Here is a 15,824-nt window from a genome sequence, read left to right as displayed (position 1 = left end):
AAATTTTCTTAGAACATTCTCAGACATTCTGACCACAAAATCTGTCGGATTTTTTCCGACGGATTTTGTCCGAAACTGGTGTTGCATACACACGGTCGGACAAAGTTGTTGGAAAATTTGATTGGCTACTAGCTATTGGCTAGTAGCCAATAGCTTTGGTCTCGTAATTTGATCTGAGCATGCGTGGCACTTTGTCCGATCAGAATTCTCTACAAACGATCGGACAGCTCTCAAACTTTGTTGGTCGGACATTCTGATGGAAAAAGTCTGATGGAGCCCACACACGGTTGGATTATCCGACAACATGGTCCGATCGGACATTTTCCGTCGGAAATTTCCGACCGTGTGTACAAGGGCTAAGAGCTCTTAGTCAGAACACATGAGAAGAGGGTGTAAGTGCAATAACTGAAGATTTTGTGTGCTGTTTTAATAAATAGTTTTACTATACTTCACTATTGGAAGCACTTTGTATTTTTACATGTGGAAAGTCATTGTTTGAGGAGCACCGCTGGATTTGTTTGATACCCCTGGGCAGGGCCGGATTAACATAGGGGCTATTGGAGCTGCAGCTCCAGGCCCCTTTCTCAAGATAGGCCCATTTGCCCAAAAAAAAAAAAGATCGACTTTGAGGATTGTAGCTCGGCGATCAGGAGTCACAGAGACCCCACATTTGGGGGGTATGTAGCTAAAGACCCACTCCAGCGCTGGTTAAAATATGGGGCTGCTATCATCTATGGTTCCGGAGATACAGGGCTCCTTGCGCAGCCTGTCAGAAGCTACATACAGAGCGGCAGTATAAATACAAGCTGGAACACTCTGCAGCAGACGGAGAGGATGAACTCACAGAGCTTATAATAATTATTTGTATATTACTTATGATAATTAACCCCTTACCACCCAGGCCCATTCTGAGACTTCTCTCCTACATGTACAAATCATCATTTTTTTTATGCTAGAAAATGACTCAGAACCCTCAAGCATTATATATTGTTTTAGCAGACACCCTATGGAATAGCAACTTTTTATGTTACACAATATTTGCGCAGCAATTTTTCAAACTTTTTTTGGAAAGAAACTGTTTCATTCATTAAAAAAAAACACTAAAGTTAGCACAATTTTTTGTTGTGTACTAAGCGATGCTTTACATTTTTTTACAGGTTACATGTTTAGAGTTACAGAGAAGGTCTAGTGCTAGAATTATTGCTCTCGCTCTAATGATGGTGGCGTATGTAACCTGTGTGTATCTGGCTCTGATACTAACCAGTGCCTACCCAGGGACTGACTAGTATCTCTCCCCAGCCTGTCCCCACACACCCTCTCACCTGCTGACCTGTGAATGGGGCAATCACTCCCGCAGTGTTATTGTGTTCTGCCAGTGAATACAATGATTAGTGTTGCTAACTATAGCTGGCAGCACTGATTGTTTTGGGGAAAACCTGACAGGCTGGTTGTACTCAAGTCGGTTAATAGGTTGACTTGTGTAAAACCAGCTAGCCCATACATAGATCAACTATGGCTGGTCTCTGCTTAATTGGTGTAATTTCAATCCAAGTCTGGCCCGCTTAACCACTGTCATACTCTCCACACTTCTCTCCTATACATACTGCTCACTGTCATACCCTCCACACTTCTCTCCTATACATTGTGCCCACTGTTATACCTCCAACACTTCTCTCCTATACATAGTGCCCACTGTCATACCCTCCACACTCCTCTCCTGTACATACTACTCACTGCCATACCCTCCACACTTCTCTCCTATACATAGTGCCCACTGTAATACCCTCCACACTTCTCTCCTATACATAGTGCCCACTGTCATGCCCTCCACACTCCTCTCCTATACATACTACTCACTGTCATTCCCTCCATACTCCTCTCCTATATAGTGCCCAGCGTCATACCCTCCCTCCACACTCCTCTCCTGTAATTACTGCTTACTGTCCTACTCTCCACACGTCTCTCCTGTACATAGTGCCCACTGTCATACCCTCCACACTCCTGTACATATTGCCCACTGTCATACCCTCCACACTCTTCTCTTATACATAGTGCCCAATGTCATACCCTCTACACTCCTCTGCTGTGCATAACCCCCACTGTCATACCCTTCACACTCCTCTCCTGTACATAGTGCCTTCTGCCATACCCTCTGCACTCCTCTCATGTTCATAGTGCCCACTGTTAGACCCTCCACATTCCTCTCCCTCACCTGCACATACTTCCCACTTTTATACCATCCATAATCCTCCCCTATGCCTCTTACCCACAAAAACTGTTCTTTAAAATTATACTGAATATCCTCAATGTTACCAGCTCTAGAATGGGCACTTTTGTAAGTTCAACTAAAGGAAATCTCAGTCCTCATATTTGTTCTGCCCCATTATTAGTACTTATTTAATTTTGTAATTACTATTGTGATGTATAGAGGAACACGGGGGATGTCAGCGACTCTAAATATAGCACTTGTAAAAAAAAGCGTCCCTGAAAATATTTTTGAAATGTTGACAACTATGTATTAGGCACCGCACAAGGGACACAGAGTCAGTAGGGGCCCCATGAGAGGCTCCTGTGATATTAAAGCGGTAGTAAACTTTTATAATATTACTACTTTTTAGAGACCCTGGGGTAGGTTATGCCATAATGTACAAGTATGCCCAGCATATTAGCACATTAGAGTAAACTTAAATTGTCAGACTGAGCCCTCCAGTACTGTGCTGTGATCAATCCGGCGGGGCCCGGGCACTTCCATCTTCACCCGGTCTTCCTTCTGGGTTCTGTGCCTTCGGTCACTTGCCTTGGCCAGGCTGCGTTGATGTCATTCCCACACATGCTCATGTGCATCCCCTTTCTCTCATCCCCCCCTTTCTCTCTCATCCTCCCTCCCTTACCCCTCACACCTTATTCACCCCCTTTATCTCTCTCTCATCCTCTCTCTCTCTCTTTAATTTAATTTGTTATAACAAAAAATATTTTGCATTTTTATTTATTTATTGTTTATAAAAGGCCCCACCAAAATCCTCAGCACCAGGCCCATGATGTTCTTAATCTGGCCCTGCCCCTGGGGGGTTACTAAGCGATATTGCCGAGCATGAGAGTGCAAGGCATGATCTATTGGTGAGTGCATTTCTTAAGGGAGCGGAGGCACTGAACACATATGGTGTGGTGACAGATTTTCAAGTCACTTTATGAAGAGTGTTTGTTTATTTTCAAGTGTATTTACTTGGATCAACATAGTATTTATGGATTTGATTGTCATAATTTTTTGAACGTTATGAACACTTTATTTATATAACAGTGGTCACTTTGTTCACGGGACGATTGTTTTAAAATATTTAGGTTTATTCATTTAATGTTTGTGAATACAGCACTACTATTTTATTCATCTGAAATCACAATACACATATCACATTTTGAAAGTAGCAGCTAGTTGGGGTTTACTTTATTTATTTTTTCTTGAGCACGTTGGTGGTGTGAGTAGGAAGAGGGGCGCCTATATTTCTTCCTTTTTTCCCTAAATTTTTTTCATATTAAGAGGAATTGCTGGGACTTGCAGACCTTCCTGGAGATACTATCCATGGACTCTTTCTTATGCAGGTATGCTGGGGCAGCCACAAGCCTGAAGTTACGGACTAGGGATGTTATGTTAGGAAAAGACTGCACTTGTTGAACTGTTGTGGTATTGTAACTTATTTTTCAGTAAAGTTTTGTCACTCTTTCTGTGAGCAGGTCCGTCTCCCATAGTAATGGAAGCAGATCAGCACTGAAAAGGTCCCCACCCTGTGTACAGGTACGGAAGAGGAAGAGTTAAGTGAAGTGCATACATGGAGTTAGTGCTGGGTGCGCGGTGGGAACCCATACCAATACAGGGAGTGAGCTAGCGGTGATACGCCGGACAGGTGGAGAGGGCATTGGCTCTGCGTGTCCCTCTTAATTCACAGTATTCAGTAGTCTGTTATAGCAAAGGTACCCCATGTGTAAGTCAGTGACCCTGTACAGAGTGCTTAGCATAGCCCGGAAAAACCCAACCCAAGATAGGTCTCTCATGTGACCCTTGCTTGGCACCCAACAAGGAGTGAAACATGGAGGACGTGACAACCCCCCTACCCTCTTACATATTGGAGAAAAAAAAACTATAAGTAAAGTTTGCAAACTCAGATAACATAGACAAACAGAGCTCAGGCTGGCTGCAACCTAGCTACAAACTCTACATTCAAAAGAGAAGTGTGGGATTAAAAAAAAACAATCATACTCACCTGTATCTGTGGCTGTGTGGCTGTGTGGCTGGCCCCTGCCGGCTCGATGCCCAAGAACTGAGCAATCACGTGAGTGCTGATTGCTGATTGCTCAGTTCTCAGTGTTAATTGAGCAGACAGCAGTGACTGTCAGCCATGTAGGTAGATCCGATCATTATTGTCAGGATCCCTGCAGACTCTTGACAGGCTATGTGACAACAGCCAACAGCAGGCTTTGGCTGAATCTGGGTCACAGGAGTGCAGAAATAAGTGCACCCCTGTGACCCACATGAGAAGTATGACCAAAAAAGCTTTAGCCATAATTCTCTTTAAAGTGGGGAAACTTCACCTAAAAGTGCTACAAAAGGCTAAGGCCGCGTACACATGGGCGGATTGTCTGCCCAACTAAGTTCGTCAGACAATCCGACAGACAGTCCGTCCAACTTTTGAATGAACGGACTTGACCACACACGATGAACAGACAGTCCGCTGAAAGCTTGCGCGATGACGTGTACAGCACGTACGACGGGACTAGAAATTCGACGTCCAATACACTGCAATGCAACCTTCAGCCGTGTAAATCCTTTCTGAGCATGCGCCATACTTAGTCCGTCCAACTTGCCTACACACGAGCGGACTGTCCGCTGAAACCAAGTTTGGACGGACAAAATTACGCAAATTCCGAAAGACTTAGTCCGTCAGACTGTCCGCTGAAAAAGTCCGCTGAAGCCCACACACGAGCGGATTGTCCGCTGAAACACGTTTCAGCGGACTAAGTTGGGCAGACAATCCGCCCGTGTGTACGCGGCCTTAATCAAATATGGCATACAGTATATCAAGCAGTCTGTCACTATTATTACCACAGCAATCTGTGTTTCTGAGACCCTCCAATTACCTAATATTTTCTTACCTGTTATTCCTACTGTTAATTTTCAACTACTTTTAAAAGACCAAGCTGTGCAGCAAAAGTGGAAATTAGAGGGTTGGAACGAACCATTTAACACTGATAGGACTGTAGGCAGGTGTAGTCTAGTTTCTCCACTGCAGGTGGCACTCAACCACAGCGGCATTGCAGAGGAAGAGGAAGTAAAGAGGAACACAGTTCCTCTATGGTTTCCTGGGTTGCCCAATGTGACTCTGGTGGCCATCTTGGATCAGGCAGAGTCTATGTAAGACCCTGGCTCCAGGCTTGGTATGCGCATATAACATGTGGGTAGTGTAGGGACAGGTCACCTGTCTGTCAGAGACAGTGCTTAGCATTAGGGAGAGGTTCCAGGTGAGTAGGGAAAGGATAAGGACATGCCATCCTTCCTGGAGACCTCCCCATTTAGTTATGAACCGGCCAGGCTGCATTCCACCCCTTAAGACAGACTCTGCTCGCACATACGAGACCTGCTTCACTACACATCGATGTTACATCCTGTCAGTGTTCCTGTTCGGGTGCCTTCCTGCCGGACAAATTGTAAATTACAGAACTTTAACTTCAATACAAGTTCTGTTCTCTGCAACTGGACTGTGAGTGTTTACTACCACCACACCACTCTGTACCTCCCCAGGCGTGATTACAATTGTCAGTTTTTTTGCATTTATTTAAAACCTTAATCCCAAAGGACAAACAACTGTTTTTGTAACTGCTAAAAAAAAAGTGTTAGCTGGTATTTGACTTCAGTGTGTTAATCAATTATGTAAAGTCCATCTAATCTACTAGTCCATCCAACAGTATCCTCTCCACAGTGTGACAATGCTGCTGTCCAAGGGTAGCTATACTGCTCCTCCATAGATACATTAGAGGAGTGATCATTGTCACCAAATCAGGAAGTGTGTTACTGGAAAGATCATCAGGTGAAAAGCACAAACACGGGGAGGATCAAAGTGGTGCAACAGAGAACTGCTCCATACTAATGGTCTTCAAGTGGTCATAGGTCGGCAACTTTTGCAAAGTATTCAGGAACAATCTTGTACATTATGGCAGAATTACCTCAGAGCTGGCCCTCCTCCAGCACCATCAGCTTTGCAATCCTTGTTGCTGCTGCATCCCCTGCGGCTGCCATTTTCTCCCTCACGTCTTCCAGTGAACTGTATTCCCTCTGTGGCCGTTGGATTGCCACTGATGTTGTAAGTTCTGCAAATGCATGCTGAAGTTGCATAATCAAGGCTCCCAGCTCCATTTTCAGCATCTTACAGACGAGGGGCTTAAAACATCGAGTTTAGTAATGGTGCATAAGATATATTAATGTAAAGATCATACAGAGGAGATAAAGGGGTTAATGTAAAGGCCACATACAGTGGGAGGATGGAATTGTCTTGGTAAATGTGCAGAATAAAAGGTTAAAACATTAATATAAAAGAACAAAAGGGGTGAAACTTGCGCTTGGTAAAAAAATAGAATAATTGATATGGAAAAAATCAATGAAGAAAATAGCAGCTGAGCACAAAAAACCAGATACTAGGTCCAATAAACAGAAATATAAAAAACAGTGCAGCGCTTAATGTATAACACGTGACTGAATGTAGTGAAACAATAAATCAGGGAAAGAAACCTTCTAAGTTAATGCTTTCAAAAAGTAAAACATCAATGGTACCCCTGATGACGTCAATTTGTGACGAAACGATCGTCGGGTAGATACGTCTACATCTCGTGCTAATTTTATCCGCTTTATTTTACATTTTTTCTAGCAATTTTTTCGTTCAATTTTATACGACTCTATTGAGTCATTTGTATCTTTCAACGCCTATTTGGTTGGAAAATAAAGTACATATATTTTAGACTTTATTACACGATTGGGCGTTTTTTTCTTTCTCATCCATTTGGTGACACGCCAACTTTTCTCGAACGGACCGGAACGGACGACGTTCAAGGAGCACCCGAAGGTGTGGGTCATTTTTCACCTTCCTATCCGGAAAAGTGATTCGAGTCATCCATCTACACGAGGAGTGTCGGAGGAACGATCCTGTCCGATCCCAACATTTGGGGAGTTCGTATTTGCGCACACTAAAGGTGGCTCTGGTAAGCCTTTATTACTTACTTTAACTGTAGAGTGAAAGAATTTACGTGGTCAAGCACCTGCACCAGTGACACCTGGGACCAATTTTAAAGCTTCATTCACGTTCATCTTTAAAGTTCCATTCACGTTCTACCCAATGAACTTATATCTTCACATTTATGAGGCCTTGTAAATCACTTCATTTATCCAAAGCATGGGATTTGTTTTGATTTATTTTTCAATTTTGTTGTTTGTTTTTCTCACTTAATCACTAGGTTGTGCTTCACAGCACTAAGCTGTAGTTTAACCAGTTGCCGACCGCCGCACGACGATGTACGTCGATAGCATGGCACGGGCAGGCATATTGGCGTACATGTACGTCCCTTGCCTCCCGCGGGTCGGGGGCCCGATCGGGCCCTCGCCCGGTGCCTGCGGCGGTCGGTATTCGTGCGGGAGCGATCCCGGACGAGGGGACGGCCATTCGTTCATGGCCACCCCCTCGCGATCGCTCCCGACGAATAGGAATCCCCCGTGACATCACTTCCTCTCCTGTAATGTAAACACAGGAGAGGAAGTGATGTATTCTCTCCTCCGTGTCGGTATTTTTCGTTCCGACACGGAGGAGAGCGGATCGGTGAGTTGCACCAACACTCTACACACACAGTAGAACATGCCAGGCACACTCACACCCCCCCTTTACCCCCCGATCACCCCCCCAATTACCCCTGCCCCCCAGTCACAGTGACACCAATGTCATTTTTTTTTTTTTTTTTTTTTTTTTTTGCATTGGTGTCATTTGTGACTGTAATAACTGTTAGGGCAGTTAGAGTTAGCCCCCTTTAGTTCTAATGTACCCCCCTAACCCCCCCAATAAAGGTTTAACCCCGTGATCACCCCCCGTCGCCAGTGTCACTAAGGCTGGGTTCACATTGCAGCGGTTTATGAGAACGAATGTGATTCGCACCGCACTGCAGTGCAAATCACATCCGATCTCTGTGCGATTCGAGTTCAGCCATTCGCCGCACCCACCGCACCCGCCACACCCGCCGCACCCACCGCAAATTCGCACGGGACCCTTTTTTTGGCCCGCAGCAGAATCGGATCGCATGGGTGTTCACACCATGCGATCCGAGTTTGCAGATCGCACTGCGATATGCGAACTGATCTGGGGGTGTCAGTAACATTTCACTGACACTCCCAGCAGTTCGCATAGGGCAGTGTGAACTGCCGCCGGGAGGCATGCGATGCGGGAACCCGCCGCGGATTTGCGGCGTTTCCGCATCGCTCCAGTGTGAACCCAGCCTAATAAGCGATCATTTTTCTGATCGCCGTATTAGTGTCACAGGTGACGCTAGTTAGGCAGGTAGGTATTTAGGTTCGCCGCAGCTTTTTATAGCGCCGGGGACCCCCATATACTACCGCATAAAGCCCCCTGATTGCCCCCTAGTTAACCCTTTCACCAGTGATCACCATATAACTGTTACAGGTGACGCTGGTTGGTTAGTTATTTTTTATAGTTTCAGGGCACCCGCCATTTATTACCTAATAAAGGTTTAACCCCCTGATCACCCGGCGGGTGTCATTTGTGACTAATAACTGTTAGGGCAGTTAGGGTTAGCCCCCTTTAGTTCTAAGGTACCCCCCTAACCCCCCCAATAAAGGTTTAACCCCGTGATCACCCCCCGTCGCCAGTGTCACTAAGGCTGGGTTCACATTGCAGCGGTTTATGAGAACGGATGTGATTCGCACCGCACTGCAGTGCAAATCACATCCGATCTCTGTGCGATTCGAGTTCAGCCATTCGCCGCACCCGCCACACCCGCCGCACCCGCCGCACCCGCCGCAAATTCGCACGGGACCCTTTTTTTGGCCCGCAGCAGAATCGGATCGCATGGGTGTTCACACCATGCGATCCGAGTTTGCAGATCGCACTGCGATATGCGAACTGATCTGGGGGTGTCAGTAACATTTCACTGACACTCCCAGCAGTTCGCATAGGGCAGTGTGAACTGCCGCCGGGAGGCATGCAATGCGGGAACCCGCCGCGCATTCGTGGCGTTCCCGCATCGCTCCAGTGTGAACCCAGCCTAATAAGCGATCGTTTTTCTGATCGCTGTATTAGTGTCACAGGTGACGCTAGTTAGGCAGGTAGGTATTTAGGTTCGCCGCAGCTTTTTATAGCGCCAGGGACCCCCATATACTACCGCATAAAGCCCCCTGATTGCCCCCTAGTTAACCCTTTCACCAGTGATCACCATATAACTGTTACAGGTGACGCTGGTTGGTTAGTTATTTTTTTATAGTTTCAGGGCACCCGCCATTTATTACCTAGTCTCACTAGTGTACCCCTAAATTTAGGGGTGTCTACTTTCCAAAATGGGGTCATTTGGGGGGGGTTTGTGCCATCTTGGCATTTTATGGCCTTCAAAACTGTAACGCCCTTAGAAAGCCTGAAGGCGGTGCTTGGTTTTCGGGGCCCCGTACGCGGCTAGGCTCCCAAAAAGTCCCACATATGTGGTATCCCCGTACTCAGGAGAAGCAGCAGAATTTATTTTGGGGTGTCATTTCACATATGCCCATGGCATGCGTGAGCAATATATCATTTAGTGACAACTTTGTGAAAAAAAAAAAAAAAAAGTTTGTAATTTTCCCGCAACTTGTGGCAAAATATAAAATATTCCATGGACTCAACATGCCTCTCAGCAAATAGCTTGGGGTGTCTACTTTCTAAAATGGGGTCATTTGTGGGGGTTTTGTGCCATCTTGGCATTTTATGGCCTTCAAAACTGTAATAGGTAGTGAGAAGTGAACTCAAAAATGTACGCCCTTAGAAAGCCTGAAGGCGGTGCTTGGTTTTCGGGGCCCCGTACGCGGCTAGGCTCCCAAAAAGTCCCACATATGTGGTATCCCCGTACTCAGGAGAAGCAGCAGAATTTATTTTGGGGTGTCATTTCACATATGCCCATGGCATGTGTGAGCAATATATCATTTAGTGACAACTTTGTGAAAAAAAAAAAAAAAAAAAAAGTTTGTAATTTTCCCGCAACTTGTGGCAAAATATAAAATATTCCATGAACTCAACATGCCTCTCAGCAAATAGCTTGGGGTGTCTACTTTCTAAAATGGGGTCATTTGTGGGGGTTTTGTGCCATCTTGGCATTTTATGGCCTTCAAAACTGTAATAGGTAGTGAGAAGTGAACTCAAAAATTTACGCCCTTAGAAAGCCTGAAGGCGGTGCTTGGTTTTCGGGGCCCCGTACGCGGCTAGGCTCCCAAAAAGTCCCACATATGTGGTATCCCCGTACTCAGGAGAAGCAGCAGAATTTATTTTGGGGTGTTATTTCACATACGCCCATAGCATGTGTGAGCAATATATCATTTAGTGACAACTTTGTGTAAAAAAAAAAAAAAATTTTTTTTTTTGTCATTATTCAATCGCTTGAGGCAAAAAAATAAAATATTCAATGGGCTCAACATGCCTCTTATCAATTTCCTTAGGGGGTCTACTTTCCAAAATGGGGTCATTTGGGGGGGTTTTGTACTGCCCTGCCATTTTAGCACCTCAAGAAATGAGATAGGCAGTCGTAAACTAAAAGCTGCGTAAATTGCAGAAAACGTACCTTAGTTTGTAGATGTGACAACTTTTGCGCAAACCAATAAATATACAATTATTGACTTTTTTTTTACCAAAGACATGTGGCTGAATACATTTTGGCCTAAATGTATGACTAAAATTGAGTTTATTGGATTTTTCTAATAACAAAAAGTAGAAAATATCATTTTTTTTCAAAATTTGCGGTCTTTTTACGTTTATATCGCAAAAAATAAAAATCGCAGAGGCAATCAAATACCATCAAAAGAAAGCTCTATTTGTGGGAAGAAAAGGACGCAAATTTTGTTTGGGTACAACATTGCATGACCGCGCAATTACCAGTTAAAGCAGCGCAGTGCCAAAGTGTAAAAAGACCTCTGGTCATTTACCAGCAAAATGGTCCGGTCTGAAAGTGGTTAAACAATATTTTTTTCCTTCTAAAAGTTTTTTTGATCCTTTTTTTGGTTCAATAGCCCATTTTTTGTTTATTGCACATTATGCACATGTGTATTGTTTATTATTGATGTTTTACTTTTTGAAAGCATTAACTTAGAAGGTTTCTTTCCCTGATTTATTGTTTCACTACATTCAGTCACGTGTTATACATTAAGCGCTGCACTGTTTTTTATATATAAAACATTAATATGCAATTCAGACACAGGATGGAGGTGAGATGTCGAAGATGTTGAAGAATGGGTGATGTTGAAAGATTTAAGAAAAATCCCAAGTAAATTCATTAAAATCCCCCACCTTGAATCTGTAGCTTCCCTTTGTTTATTTAAATTTGATTTCTCTGTTTACAAATCCTCCTTTCTCCCTTTCCTCTGTACTGAGAGGAAGGGGAGGGCTTTTAAATATATACAGTAGTAGTGTTTACAATTTGTGATCTTTGTGATTGGCCATTATAGAGATTGATAGGTACAGTGGCACTCTGATTGACTCTGTGCATTTTGCCTTTGATCAGTGTTGTTAAATGACAGCCTTAACAAAGATATTGGGTGTACGTTTGGAGAACACACAGGTAGTAAACAGACTGCTGTTTTAGAACGGTGTTCTAGAAATAAACCTCCACCACTCTCACATTTGTGAACGTGCAGCGATAGTGAGGTGGTTGAAGAGAAACAGTTTTACCCTTTACAATATCAATGTTATACTAAAGCAAATTTATTATGAGTAAGGCCCCCTTCACACTGGGGCAGGAGGTGCATCGGCGGTAAAGAGCCGCTATTTTTAGAGACACTTTACTGTCGGATATGCGGTGCTATACCCCCCGCTAGCGGCCGAGAAAGGGTTAAAAACCACTGCAAAGGCGATTTGCTGACAGTATAGCCGCGCTGCCCCATTGATTTCAATGGGCAGGAGCAGTGGAGGAGCGGTATACACACCGCTCCTTCACTGCTCCAAAGATGCTACTAGCAAGACTAGAAAGACTAACCCACCGCTCCAGTGTGAAAGCCCTTGGGGCTTTCATATTGGAGACACAGCAGCAGCTGTTTCAGGGCACTTTGCAGGTGCTAATTTTAGCGCAGTAGTGCCTGCAAAATGACCCAGTGTGAAAGGGGTCTAATGATAAGAAGCTGATTTTGCTGAACTCAACACTATGGCTAAATGACTGATTTTTCTGATATCTCACTTGATTTTGTTTCATTAGGACAAAGAACAGTCTCTTCAAATCCATACAAGCTGCTGAATCTCTTTGTCACCCACCATTTTTTACTCTGTGTACCCTGGCTGCTGGATTTTTTAGGCTAACAAGCTTGACTGTGTCAGCGGGACTGGATGTCAGTGAAAGTTAATGTAGTAATAGATTTTAATGATGTCCTTCGTAAGTCAGCATTTTATTATCTGATATGAATAAAATCGACTGTGTTTTTCTGACAGCGTTATCAAAGTGCTGACGGACCAGCAAATTTCCCGGTCAGCACTGTACGGCCGTACGGGAGCTCGCTGTGCTGGCACAATACTTGTATCATTTAGAAACATTTATTATAATACAAAGGGCACCTCGGTGAAGGTCACAATTACGCTATTATAAAAAGACTTGGGGGCCCGGAGAAACCGAAGACAGAACGTCTTGTCTTTTCCTGCATGATCTATATTAATGGCTGCTGCAAATTACATTTTTTTATTTTATTTCCTGTATAATGATATAGTATCTCTTTTCTAATAGGTATGCAGTGTAAAAAGAAAGTTAAAATATACTCTTTAATTAAATGTAAAAAAAAATCACATTAAACATGCATCTAAGGCCAACTACCTTTTTTGGAAAGTTTGGACAGAGTATGGAAATGTCAGAACTCCTGTAAATATTTTATTTACGCTCATCTTTTCCCTGTGGCAGTCGCCCCAGAAAGTGATGAAAAACAACCCCCCCCCCCCCCCAGTTCCCCCCACAATTTTTTTAAAAATAAAATAAAGAAAATATCCCTTTAGTTAAACTTTAAACTGAACCTGTTAATAATTAAAATACACTAAACTGGATATAAAACCATGTACCTAGGGAAAAAAAAAATTCATGGACTCCAAAAAATAAAGGTGCTCCATTGTGCAATATTGGACTTCTCCTGAAGCTGAGCACTGTTCTAGCAACACCAGTTCATCAGATTGTGCAAGGCAAATGTTCTCAGCACCATCCAACATATGCCTTTCAGACAGATATAGAAACAGGGTCATGTGCTAATAGGTAGCAGTCCTATTCAAATACACATGTGCAATATTTCAGTTATTTGAGTACAGTGGCTTATATAGCTTGCTTTAAATAAAGCTAAGATTAGGTTACATACTGGTCTTACTTGGTAGCAAAAATTGTTGGTTTATTTCTCTCGTTGTCTGGAATTGTTTCGCAAACCTCTTGCCGCCAACGTAATGCAAATGCAGCAGAAAGATGGTCTTTAATGCCCACATGCCACACATATGAGTCTATAGACAGCCAAGGTTTTTCTGCTCACAGTGCACGTGGATTGTGTGCTCCCAGCACAGAGGCCAAACTCTCATAGACATCTCCGGGTCTTTAGTAATGGACAGGAGTGGGCAGGTCCAGATCACGTGACCACTGTGACAACCAGTCACGATTGGGTAGTCCTTCCTGCCCCAAGCATTAAGACCCTGTTAGAGGGACACCAGGGCTCGTGGGAAGCGTTACAGTGAATCTTTGCTCAGGTTATGATTCAGCAGCTCAGATCCCCCACCTTCCCCTGTAAGCAATGACCAGAGTTTCCAATCCCCCATAACTTTTTTAATTAACAAAACATAGAAAATTTACTGGCAGAGCACATTGTTTACTCACATCCAAGTATGAGATACAGTGGCACAGACTTAAAGGGGAATAATTAAACAAAATCTATGCATAGTCACATAATACACTGCACACATATGCCACAGTCCTTGTACCCACAAAATACTCCTAATTGCTGTGCCACAGGTAGCAGTCTCACAGATACACATAAACCTTGGGATAAAGGATCACTACTAATCCAGTTACAGTATCCCTTATCACCGCCACACCAGTCATATTGTCCCTATTCACACCTACCCCAGTTACAGTGTCCCTGATCACTACCACACAAGTCATATTGTCCCTAATCACTGCCACACCAGTTATAGTGTCCCTTATCACTGCCACGCCAATTATTTTGTTCCTGAAAACCACCACACCAGTTACAATGTCCCCGATCACTGCCACACCAGTCATATTTTCCCTAATCACTGCCACACCAGTTACAGTGTCCTTGATCATTGCCACTCCAGTCAAATTGTCCCTGATCCCCACCACACCAAACATTTTGTCCCTGAAAACAACCACACCAGTTACAATGTCCCTGATCACTGCCACACAAGTCATATTCTCCCCAATCACTGCTATACCAGTTACAGTTTCCCTGATCCTCGCCTCACCGGTCATATTGCCCCTGATCACTGCCACACCAGTTACAGTGTCCCTGATCATCACCACACCAGTCATATTGTCCCTGATCACTTCCACACCAGTCCAATTTTCCCTAATTACTGCCACACCAGTTACAATGTCCCTGATCACTGCCACACAAGTCATATTCTCCCCAATCACTGCTACACCAGTTACAGTGTCCCTTATCCTCACCTCACTAGTCATATTGTCCCTGATCACTGCCACACCAGTTACAGTGTCCCTGATCATCACCACACCAGTCATATTGTCCCTGATCACTTCCACACCAGTACAATTTTCCCTAATTACTGCCACACCAGTTACAATGTCCCTGATCACTGCCACACAAGTCATATTCTCCCCAATCACTGCTACACCAGTTACAGTGTGCCTGATCCTCGCCTCCCCGGTCATATGGTCATATTGTCCCTGATCACTTCCACGCCAGTTACAGTGTCCCTAAACCTCGCCACACCAGTCATATTGTCCCTGATCACTTCCACACCAGTCCTATTTTCCCTAATTACTGCCACACCAGATACAGTGTCCCTGATCATCGCCACACCGGTCATATTGACCCTGATTACTGCAACACCAGTTACAGTGTCCCTAGTCACTACCACACCAGTTGCAATGTCACCTGACAAGTGTAAGTCAGCAGCAGTGTTCCTGATTGCATTTTCCGAAAACTTGTGTCAAAAAAATGAAGTCTTCAAAAGATTCACCATGCAGCCTAAACAATACCCAGGGATGTTTTCTTTCCAACATGTGGTACTTTTGTGTGTGTTTGCACTGTCCTGTGGCTCTAGGGCCTCCAAAAATGTGATAGTTATTCAGGAAATTAGAAGCCTAATGTATCCCTCTAGAATGCCTGAAGGTGCTCCTTGGATTTTGGGCCCCTCTATGTGGATAGGCTGTGAAACATATGGTATTGCCATTCATAAGAGGAGTAGCAGAACATTTTTTGGGGGGTAATTCTTAGTATGCCTATGAAGTGTGTTAGAAATATCTTATTCATTGACAACTTTGTGTAAAAAAAAAGAAAAAGGAATTTTCTTTTCTAATTTTCAAAATATTCACTATGCCTTTCAGAAAGTACCTTGGAG

This window comes from Lithobates pipiens, unplaced genomic scaffold (assembly GCF_037356315.1).
Source record: "Lithobates pipiens isolate NorthernLeopardFrog02 unplaced genomic scaffold, aLitPip1_a1.2 Scaffold_8, whole genome shotgun sequence".
Taxonomy (NCBI): Eukaryota; Metazoa; Chordata; class Amphibia; order Anura; family Ranidae; genus Lithobates; species Lithobates pipiens.
The sequence above is the reverse complement of the archived record's forward strand: the minus strand, read 5'-3'. Positions refer to the sequence as shown.